Source organism: Bubalus bubalis, chromosome 4 (genome assembly GCF_019923935.1).
Source record: "Bubalus bubalis isolate 160015118507 breed Murrah chromosome 4, NDDB_SH_1, whole genome shotgun sequence".
Lineage (NCBI taxonomy): Eukaryota > Metazoa > Chordata > Mammalia > Artiodactyla > Bovidae > Bubalus > Bubalus bubalis.
This window is the reverse complement of record NC_059160.1, coordinates 49,235,649-49,247,320: the sequence shown is the minus strand read 5'-3', so window position 1 is coordinate 49,247,320 and position 11,672 is coordinate 49,235,649.

The window sequence follows — 11,672 nt, the reverse complement described above, 5'->3', positions numbered from 1 at the left end:
TGGTTGGGGAGCTAAGATCCTGCAAGCTGCATGGCATGGCCAAAAAAATTAAAATTAAGAAAAGAAAGAATGGGACTGTCACTGCATTGATGAAGCCAGAGGTGAGAGGCACTTTTGCAGCAGTGGGGGGAGTGAGGAGGAAGGTTCTGTCAAAATGCAGAATGCAGTGTTCACCAAGGGCTGGGCAAACAGGGAGATCAGGAGGTAAACTGGGGTTTGTCTACCCTGGTGCTGGTTGCCTCCGGTCTTATCACTCTCTGATCAGTTAAATCCAGCTCCCGCGCACAGGCTCGGGTCCCCAAAGGCCAGCAGTGACTCTGTCTGTCATCCAGCCCTGGGCAGCCTGACAGCTCCCCCCTTACTACACTGTTGAGTTTGAGGAGTCACCCACCAGATTCCAGTTGTTCACCCTCTTGACAGCCTCACTCCCTGGAGCCTCCGGGGACCCCTGCTCTGAGCTCTCAGGTAAGGAACCTTATCTGTGAGTGTCAGTCGCTGTCACATTTCATCCCAGTGGTGGTGGTAGCGGCACCCAAGTTTGACACCTCTGTTTACTGCATCAGAGACACTTCTATGTGACCGAAATATCATTTTCAGTGCGTGGGAGAGTGGACTTTCCCCATTCCTTTATATTTCATGTTCTTCTCTTATATCTTTGCAGAAATTGGCATGACAGGATGGTGTTGGTTTTAGAGAATGGTTTTTTGACAGATAAACGATCACCACAGCAAATCATTTACATTCCTACCATGGAAAGACATTCTGCATGTATATAAACATGAAAACAGGTAAAATCCAGCATTGCTCTGACTTGGACATTATAGTAAGATCAAACCCTCATTCAGCTTTCATCATGTGGCAGATACTATACCAAGTACTTTATATGCACTATCTCAGTCCTCACCATGAACCCTACCTGATAAGGATCTGGGTTTCCATCTTACACATGGGAAAACTGAGGCACAGAGAGCAAAGCTGGAAGGCAAGTGCAGGGAACTCCTTGGTGGTCCAGTGTCCAGGACATCACGCTCCCAAAGCAGGGGGCTCAGGTTTGATCCCTGGTCAGGGCACTAGATCCTACATGCCACAGCTAAAACCCGGTGCAGCCAAATAAATAAATAAATATTTCTAAAAATAAATAAATAAAAGGTAAGTGCAGAGCTGGGCTGCGGACCAGGGCTGATCTGACTTCTAAGCAAGCCCACACCTCTTCATTTATTGCCTTCTATAAAGAGAGCTGGGGAAAGCATGATGCTTCTCTCCTCCCCAGTGCTTTAAAAATGACCATTCAGATAACTATTCGAAAGAGGAAGAAAAAGCCTTATGGGCTAAGACAGAGGTTAATCGTGTATATCTATGGTGAGCTATTAGTCCAAGGTCAGCTGCTTCGGGATGTAGTTTTGTGAGTTTTGTTTCGTGGAGAAAGGAGTGTTGAGTGCTATCAGGGTTTTGATCAGATCAGCCAATATTTCATGGGTATTGATTTCACTGGGGACAGAGAGGAGTATGATGGGTCCCTCAAGGTGCTCCCTGACACACAGGCACAGCCTGGGCACCAAGTTACTGCCTGGCCGATTCCGTGCAAAGTGAGGTGGTGAGAGGTGGGCAGACAGCCTCCAGGGACCCACTACCCCAGGATCGACCCCATGCCTCTTTGGCAGATGGGTCACCAGTTGTGATCATGCTTTGCCGGGCAATGGGTCAAACAGGAGACGTGATTGGCCCATTTATGCCTCTGAGCCCGCCCCTTTCCCAATTCAGAAATATGACTTTTATTGGGCCAAGGTCCCACTGACCTAAGTCTCCAGCCTTGTGGATAAATAGAAAAAGCATCAGAGGGAAAGTTTCTTGAAGGCTGACTTCACCCCCAAAGAGTTACTCAGTGATGGAGTAACTTCCCATCACTTCCCCAGGGCACATACCTATGAAGCATCTTCTGGCTTCCAAGACTCTGTTACTGCAGGACATGGGGAGCAGAATGTGGTTGTGTTAACACAGAATTGGATTTATTCCTCTTTCCATGCACAGGGAACAATCTAAATTTGGGAGTTTGGGGTTTGAGTCTCTTGTTAAAGCTGAGAAAGGCTTCAAAGACTCAACTGCTTCTTAATGGTTTTTCGGTTGTTGTTGTTGTTGTTGTTTTATTTGGCTGTGCTGGGTCTTAGTTGCAGCACTTGGGATCTTCAACCCTCATTGCAGTATATGGATCTAGTTCCCAGACCAGGGATTGAACCCAGGCCCCCTGCATTGGGAGCTTGGAGTTTTAGCCACTGGACCTTCAGGGAAGTCCCTAGGGCTTTCCAAACGAGGAAAGGCTCACAGAGCCTGCGGTTGAAGGCCCCCTTTATTCCCTCCACGGCAGCGCAGCAACCAGACTCCTTATCTGACTTCCACCTGGAGGACAAGAGACTTGTTTGCTCCCAATTGCTAGGACCGCCTTGAACATGAATTTTGCTTTTGGCTGCAACCTTTCAGAAGCACCTCAAGAATAAACCACCAGAAGCTCCTCACACTTCCACAGGCACCCGAGGTTTTTCATGGCTGTTCTTTGTTTTGTTTTTGTAATAGACCAGCTGGAACCGAGGAGAAGGAAATGGCAACCCACTCCAGTATTCTTGCCTAGAGAATCCCGTGGACAGAGGAGCCTGGTAGGCTGCTGTCCATTGGGTCGCACACAGTCAGATACAACTGAAGCGACTTTGCATGCATGCATGCATTGGAGAAGGAAATGGTAACCCACTCCAGTATTCTTGCCTGGAGTATCCCAGGGACAGAGGAGCCTGGTGGGCTGCCGCCTATGGGGTTGCACAGAGTCGGACACGACTGAAGCGACTTAGCAGCAGCAGCAGTAGCAGCTGGAACTGAAACATCGTTCTGTTTGTCCCATTTCCTACTGTATATACAGCATCTTCATCTTCAAAATATCTGTGTTTGGGGGAACAAGAGCAGACTGAGAAAGCCCAGCAAGTGCTTTTTTTTAAAGTGAAATAGGGAAATAAGTAAATAACTGATGTCCAGGCAGCAGAAAGTCAGGACGTTGGACAACATCAAATCAGTGGTTCAGGGTTGAACTGCAGGGAAGGGTCCTCAGTGGCAGCCTGGGGTTAGACAGACTGGCCTTTGTGACTTAGTGTATGGGGGTCACCTCACTACTTGATCGATTGTGTTGATAGAGGGTCATGGATGCAGGCAGGATGCGGCATGAGCTGAGGTTGTGTATCATTGGGTGGGAACTCAGTCACTTCAGTCGTGTCTGACTCTTTGCAACCCCATGGACTGCAGCCCTCGGGGCTCCTCTGTCCATGGGATTCTCCAGGCAAGAATACTAGAGTGGGTAGCCATTCCCTCCTCCAGGGGATCTTCCCCACCCAGGGATTGACCTTGTATCCCTTCTATCTCCTGCATCGGCAAGCAAGTTCTTTACCACTAGCACCACCTGGGAAGCCCATGTTTGGGTAAAATCCTTTAATTGTCCAGTGAGGAAGGTACAGTCTGGCTCCTTCTCCTTCCACTGCTGCTTCTGCTTGGAATGAGGGAAAGAGCCCAGGAGAGAAGTAGACACCACTGGCTCCACCCAGCCCTACACTCCACTCCCTCTGGCCGTTATTGGCAACTGTGGGCAAGTCAGAGGGCTCTCTGCTTGACTTCTGCTTCTCTGTCTGTGCAAGGATAGGTAGCTTTCTCTAAAAGACGTGCTCGACTTGACTTCCTTGCTTCTCTGAGTGGGCTTCTCAGACAGTAGCATCAGCTTCACTGGGAGTTTGCAGGAAATGCAGAATCTCACCACCACCCCAGACCTACAGCCCTGGACTGTGCATTGTTCCCAGGTAACTGCTGAGTTGGAGAAGGAAATGGCAACCCACTCCAGTGTTCTTGCCTGGAGAATCCCAGGGATGGCGGAGCCTGGTGGGCCGCCGTCTATGGGGTCGCATAGAGTCGAACACGACTGAAGCGACTTAGCAGCAGCAGCAGCAACTGCTGAGTACTTTGGGGTCTGAGATACTGCTCTGTCCTCCCAAGCCGTTGTGACTGCATCAGGCATCTCGCAAAGGATACCCCAAAACATGCCTGAAAAGACCATCTATAGATGTCAGGACTTGGGGGGCAGACCAGGGAGGGATGTGGGAGAAGACTTTTCATAATGTTTTCTTTGTTCAGCTGTTACAAGTTGTTCTAAGACCTCCATGTTCTCGGAGACATTTTCTAATAGTCACTTGTGCATCCTTTCGCTGCCAGTCACTTCTCCCTGACTAGAGGTGTGAGATGTTTTTCAAGCCCGCTGCGAATGTCTGGTAAATTGCCTTCCCTGCTGAGTGGCTTTTATTTCCTGCTGTGTCTCACCAGGGGACACTGTGAAGAGAGCTTTGAAACACCACATATATTATTAAATATAAGCAGTCACCCTTTCCAGTCACCTGTTTCTGATGACAATGTAAGAATTAGTTTCTTTAGCAAGCATTAGATATAAGTCAGTCCATTCTGGGGAGAGATGACACAGAAAGCTAAGGGCATTTTTTAAAACCACATACGCATGCATCAGATTGGCCAAAAGCAGCTTGTGTTCCAAGTGGGACAGAGAGGCCACTCAATGGGCAGGAGCAGAGAAGGGGATTAAGGGAAAGAAGTGTGAATGGCTTGAAAGAGGATGTTTCAAGAGTACATGGGCAGAGTGAATGGGGCTGACTGAAACGTCTTCCTTAGAAACATCCTTTGAGAGCATAAAAATTAGAACAAGAAACTATGGTGTTTACCGACAGCCCCAAACTCCTACGATTTCAGCCTTTAGATTATGTCTCTATATACCTGTTAATGAAACATGATCTTTTTGCTTTTTTGCAAAAAGCAAGTCTTTTCGTCCAAAGGACATCAAGGCCCTGCCTAAAAGGCAGTGTGGAGAAGGAGTATTGGTCAATGATCCAGATAAGCAAAGCCAACCTCCCACCCCAACTACCTCTGTACACAAACCGTCATCGCAGACTTCTCCAAAACTATCTGACCCGGGCACCAGCCACGCATGTGACTGGGACTTGGTTTAGCAAACCGCCTGCCTGTGACACCCTCCACTTACTCTATGACGGAGGTTCTCAGCGAGGGGAGGGGGCTGTGAGCTTCCCCCCCGGGGATTTAGCGAGGTCTGGAGATATTTTTGGTGTCACAGCCGAGGGAGGGGGTGCTGCTGGCATCTAGTGGCAGAGCTGGGATGCTGCTAAACCTCCTTTGAGGCACAGGACAGGCTCCACGGCAGAATCATCAGACCCTAAATGTCTTCAGTGTTGAGGTTGAGAAGCTCTGTTCTGGGAAGATGGGTTTGTGTTTCTATTCGCTGCTCAGCACGGCGGTGTTGAAGGAATCTGGGTCAGAACTTCCTTCCATAGTTTCTTGGGTCACAGGCAAGTCTGCATGAACAGACTCTAGCGATGAGCCGAGATGGCTCCAGACCCTACCACCAGGTTCGGCCACCTCAGCTATGTCACCACAGGGCCTCGTGGGAGGGCAGAGCCCCCTCATTTACATTGTAGTCTCCAAGGGGATTTCTGAGGTTTAGCTTCTTCCAATCCTGGTATCTTGGCATAGATGGAGGCCTCTGGGAGGTCAAGAGAAATCCAGGTCATATCCATTTTGGAAGCTCCAAGTATAAAAATAAAGAAAGGCAGAAACGAGATTACAAAAATACCAATTAATTTTAAATACTTGCATATAAGGAATTAATATTTCTACCCCTGAATAATAGAATGCAATATACTTGTGCTCTTCACAATATAACTACAATATTTATAAAATTCATATGTTATTTCAGAGTGCCCTGCAAACAAGGTTGTCCCATAATAGGACACAACCTTATAAGTGGACAGTGAAAGTCTTTTCTTCAGTCTTGTCGGTCTGTAGCTCTAAATATACTTTACTTGGAAAATATTAAAGATCTAAATGTACAGCTCTTTGAGGTTATGTCATTAGCAGCAAAAGTTCAAAGACAGAAAATAATAGTTAAAACATATAAAAGCTTACCTATGTATGTATGTATCTGTGTAGCTATATACTTATGGTCAATGCATATAAATACTGGATGGCCTAGGTAGTATTCTGAGTTAAATCAATAATAAATGAATATCCTATGTTGTTTTCAATTCCATTTTACAGAAGGGAAAACTGAAATGGAGTGAAATCAAGTGATTTTCCAAAGGTCACATACTTTACGAACTTGAGGTATGTTCGTAGAATCAGGTATGTAAGTAAACTCAGGATTCAGGCTGAGGGAGGTGGACTCTGGAGGCCACACCCTTAAGTCTTTGATACACAGCCTCTCAAAAGGAAAGACATGGGCTCAAGAAGATGTGCAGAACCATTGAATGGCTTTAGAAAGCATCAGCGTGACTGATGCTAGCAGTACAGGCGCCGGAGTCAGACAGATCTGAACTCAAATCCTGATTCTGATCCTTGTTAGCTATGTGGCCATGGGCTTCTTACTTCATGTAAAGCCGGTTTCCTCTGCTGGAACATGGGCAAAGTGGTCTCCATGTGTCCAGTGAAGCTGTGTTGGGATCTGAGAATTAGCATAGGGGTACAACAGGGTGCACAGCTGTGTGATGGTAAAACTGAAGCTCAGAGAGAGCAAGTTGGTTGCCCAAGGTCACACAGCAGTCTAGTGACAGGCCTCTGGACACCTGGTCCAGCATTCTTGACACATCAGCAATTCTCAGTTATTTCACATAGCCGGTCCCCCCATCCCCAAATAGTGTCGTTCTGAAGCTTCCCATTTCAGGGCTGCAGATAGGCTCTGCTCACCTGCAAGTCTGGGCTGTCCTACGTGGTGGTTCATGCCAAACTGGGTGAAGTTGTTGTTCAGTTGCTAAATCGTGTCCAACTCCTTCACTATCTCCCAGAGTTTGCTCAAATTCATGTCCATTGAGTCAGTGATGTTATCTAATCATTTCATCTTCTATCACCCCCTTCTCCTCTTGCCCTCAATCTTTCCCAGCATCAGTGTCTTTTCCAATGGGAAATGAGAGATCGCAATTAGAGATGCTTCGTTTCAAGAACAAGTCCGGGCAAAGAATGCTCAAGCTCCAGGCACAATCCTTGAGTGGCCACTAGATGGAGCCACACTTCCACATTCAGGGGGCTCTCAAACTGTCTCCAGAGGAGTGATAGAGGAGTCTTGCGTGTTCACTCACTCACTCATTCACTCAGTAAATATTAACTCAGTACCTACTCTGTGCTAGGCAGGGTGATACAGCAGTGAACACTGCACTAACAAACCCTGTAATTAGAATCTGATAACTCTGTTTTAATGTTTCATAACTAGGCAACAACTACGTCATTCTACTCACTTCATCCTTAAGAGGGCTCCAGGATGTCATGCTTCCCCTTCTTATTCAGATATTCACTGGGCTTGTCTTCTCCTCCAAGCTCTGGGAGTCCTAAGATGGATCACTCTCTGGTGAACAAGTCAAACACGGGCGTTCAACTTGACCTGTGTGATGGCTTATGTTTGCCAGAGGCTGTCCAGAGGAGCCCAGAACTTGCCTTTAAATGTGTCCAGGACCCTTTAGAGTCAAGTCATTTCTCTGTTGGCATCCTGAAGCAGGGATATCAAAACTTTTGCCCCCCTCCATCCTTTCTCTGCTTCTTGTGAGCAACTGGATCCGTTTCCCAATCCTTGTTCTCGTGACAATGGAAATAGGGTTCTGTCTCCTCAGAAACCTGTCTGAATGCCACCAGGTGGGACTTGAGATGGCTGGGAATGTGACTGATTTCTTTCACCCGGGGCTTTGGTGGCGCTTCCATCTTCCCAGGGTGCACATTCCTGCCTTCCTTTCCAGAAGGGGCTGTGCGGGTGTGAAGGGAGCCACCTAAGAATGAAGTTGGAAGACTCAGGCCCTGACCCGATATCTTAGATCAGTCACATCCTTCTTCTGGGTCTCAGTCTTCTCATCTGTGGTAAGTTAAACACAGCCACCAATTCTTTACAGACCCTCCCATCAGCAGATGGTGGCTTTTCCCGCTTCCCTCCATCCCTCCTCGGCCTTGCTCTAATCCATATAGCATCATCTCCCCCTAGGTTAGCCATACGGTGGCCTCCTGATGGTTTCCCCACATTCACTTGGTCCCCCAGCACACATTCTACACACCGGAGACCAGATGACATGAAAACGTTAAGTTACATGCACCCTTTGTCTGTCGTATGCCCCATGACAGCCCCCAGCCTTCCTTATCATCAGCTGCCAAGACGGTCGCCATCAGGCTGCCCCCACCTCTCCACCTGTCTCCTCCTGTCCACTCTGCTCCAGCCTCACGTCTGGGATTGGAACCTCAGTACTGCACGTCTGGTCACCTGGAGAGAGCAGAAAACCAAGGTAGGACTGGAGTTAGCAAGCTTATGGGATTGAAGTTTCAACTTAAGACAAACAGTGAGGTCTTACCCAGGACCTTCCTTTCTTTCCTTAGGAAAGAAAGGGTTTTCTTTCCTAAGAGGTAGAGATGGTGGTGGCATCCAGAAGGGAGGGTTTGGGAAAATGCAGAGTTTCGGTGCAGGCTAAGTGGTCAGAAACTTCAGCTGTCCCTCAGCATCTGGACGGGGAACCAGGTAAGTGAGTGGGCATCAGGCCGCCACAACCACATTCACTTGCACTTCTCAGTTTCCCCTTGATTTTGCACCTCTGGTCCTCCATTAGGGTGTCAACTCCTCTTGCGGGGAGGACTATGGTATATTCATCTTTGTAGCTTCCTGTCTCTCAGACAGAGCTCTGCACAAAGATGTCAGAGAAAATGGTTTTTAAAAAAAAAAAATAATAATGATTCCAAGCTATTTGTTTATTTATCTGGCTGCATTGGGTGTTAGCTGCCACACATGGGATCTTTGTTCTTTGTTGTGGCATGTGGGATCTTTAGTTGCAACGTGTGGACTCTTGGTTACAGCCTGTGGGATCTAGTTCCTTGACCAGGGATCAAAATGGGGCCCCCTGCGTTGGAAGAATAAAGTCTTAGCCACTGGACCACCATGGAAATCTCAGAGAAAACATTTTATGAATGTCCTGAGCATCAGTTCTTCCTGCCAGCCCACTGCTGGGAGCAGTGTCTCAGTTTCTCTTCTAAAGAACTCTCCTTTTCCCCACTCTCACCCACATGCTCCACGTAAGAGCTGACTCCCTCCCTGGCTCCAGAGCTGGACACATGCTCAGCTCTAACCAAACAAAACATCACCTTCTCCTGACTACAGTGACTGGTTTAGGAGTGGACAAGTGACCATGTCAGAACCAAGGAGACAAATGAGACAGAGAAGCAGAGTTTATAAAGGCAAGTGCTTTTCTGTTAGGACAGCAAGTAGTACAACCTGGAAACTGCTGAAGGCCTGGAATTAGCTAAATGCATTGCAAAACAGAGACAGAAAATAGGAGAGAGGTCAAATCCTGATGATATGGGTTAAGCCCCTGGATCCAGCTCGAGTCTGAAGTCATTGCATCCTTGAGTCGTCAGAGTATGTAAATTCCATTTCTTGCCCAAGTCAATTAGAGTTTGGTTATCTGTCACTTGCATCTAGAAGAGTTCTGACAGATAAATGAATGAATGAAAAATCTACCAGAAAACTTGAGGCATAGAGGAAAAGATTCTGTGCTAAAAGTCAGGATGGTATGTTGCTGTTTACTAATTATGTGACTCTAGGCAAGTTGCCTGATGTCTGTGGACTTCAGTTTAGAACTCTGATAATCATTCACTTGGGACTTCCCTGGTGGTTCAATGGTAAAGAAGCTGCCTGCAATGCAGGATACCTGGGTTCGATCCCTGGGTTGGGAAGATCCCCTGGAGGAGGAAATGGCAACCCACTCCAGTATTCTTGCCTGGAGAATCCCCATGGACAGAGGAGCCTGGCAGGCTATAGTCCATGGGGTCCAAAGAGTTGGACATGACTGAAGCAACTGAGCAAGCCAGCAAATCATTCATTGATTCAACAAATATTAACAGCATTTATTGTTCCAGGCACCATGCTAGGTATTGATTGGCTCTACTGTAGTAACAAAGCCCTGATGGTTCCTATTTTCATGAAAATGAAAAGTTCAGTTCTAGAAAAAATAAAATTGATTGTGTCATGGCAAAATCTGTTTGCAGTAGAAGTCTCTAGCACTTAGCAACTGGTAGCTATTATCCTTCCATTCCTTGTCAGCTAACTAATATTGTAGGGTTAGCCTAGTATAATGGGTGTAGGGGTACCATGCACTTCACTTCCTTCTCTGGCTTAGGACCAATCAGAAATCATGTTTATGAGCCTAATTATACCCAGCACTGAGCTAAAAGGTGTAATGACAGCCTTGCATGGGCTTGAGTCCAATCTTCTGGGACCTTTAGCTCTAAGAATAGCCAACATGCTACCAAGTATATTTTTTTCTGGCCTCTGGCAAAGAGACTTTTCTGAGTTAAATATGCTCATCAGTGTTCCCAAGAATCAAGCTTAGAAATGGAACTACTTAAGCATGATCTCTTTCAATTCTTTTATAAGGAACTAATAATGCCAACTGCAGTTGGATTTTCAATCCTAAAGGGAATTCACAGCTTGGGTTGAAGTGGCAGAATGTCAGATCTAAAACCAGTAAAAAAAAGTGTCAGTTCAGCAGGCCCAAGGTAGCTAGAGCCATACTCTACCTTCTATTCTTTATTTACTCATTTAACAAATACTTATCAAATACCCACTCTGAACCAGCACCATCATGGAGCAGCAGCTGTCTCATGATAAGGCAGCCCCAGAGTGAATGAATCCAGAGGCAACTACTCAAATACGAGCCCACTCCTGCATACCAGGTGTGTACACCTAAGCGCAGCCAGATGCTAATAAGTCAGTCTTTACTAATAAATCAGCTCATGTGCTCTGGTCTAAATATAGCCCAGGTTCTTGCCTGTTCCCATAATTATTGCTGCATTTTAAAATGACCTCAAAGCTTAGTGGTTGGGTACTGAATGCTACTGAACTGTACACTTAAAAATGGTTAAAATGGTAAATTTTATAGTATATTTAACCACAATAAATTATGGAAGGATTAAAAAAAAACTTAAGGATTTGAAGCAACCATTTAACTACGCTCACAGATTCAGGGGAGAGGGGTCAGAATCGGGGGCAAGGCACAGTGGGGAGGGCTCATCTCTGCTCCACATGGTCTGGGTCTCAGGTGGAAAAACTCAAAGGCAGAGAGGAGGGGCTAGTGTCTGTGAGCTGGAACCACCTGAAGGCTCTTTCATTTCTGTGTCTGGCTTGACTCAAAAACTAGGACTGTCTAATGGGGCACCTACGTGTGGCTTCTCTATGTGGTTTGGCTTCCTGGCAACATAGTGGCCTCAGGGTAGTCAAACTCTTTATATGGCAGCTCAGAACTCCAAACATAAGTGTCTCATGAAGGGAGAAAAGGCAGAACTTGCATCCTATTCATGACCTAACCTTGGAACTTCTGTCATGCTGTATATTGGTCACAGCAGTCATAAGCCTATCCAAACTCAAGGCTGGGGTGGGTAGAGCTAGACCCCAGGTTTTCATGGGGGAGCATCAAGAACACATAGTGGAAAAACACGTCTGAAGGAAGATATTGTTGCAGTCATTTCTGAAAAAATACAACCTGTCATACCACCTTTAAAAATGGGCCAAAAGCAGGGCACTTCCCTGGTGATCCAGCAGCTAAGACTCTGTGCAC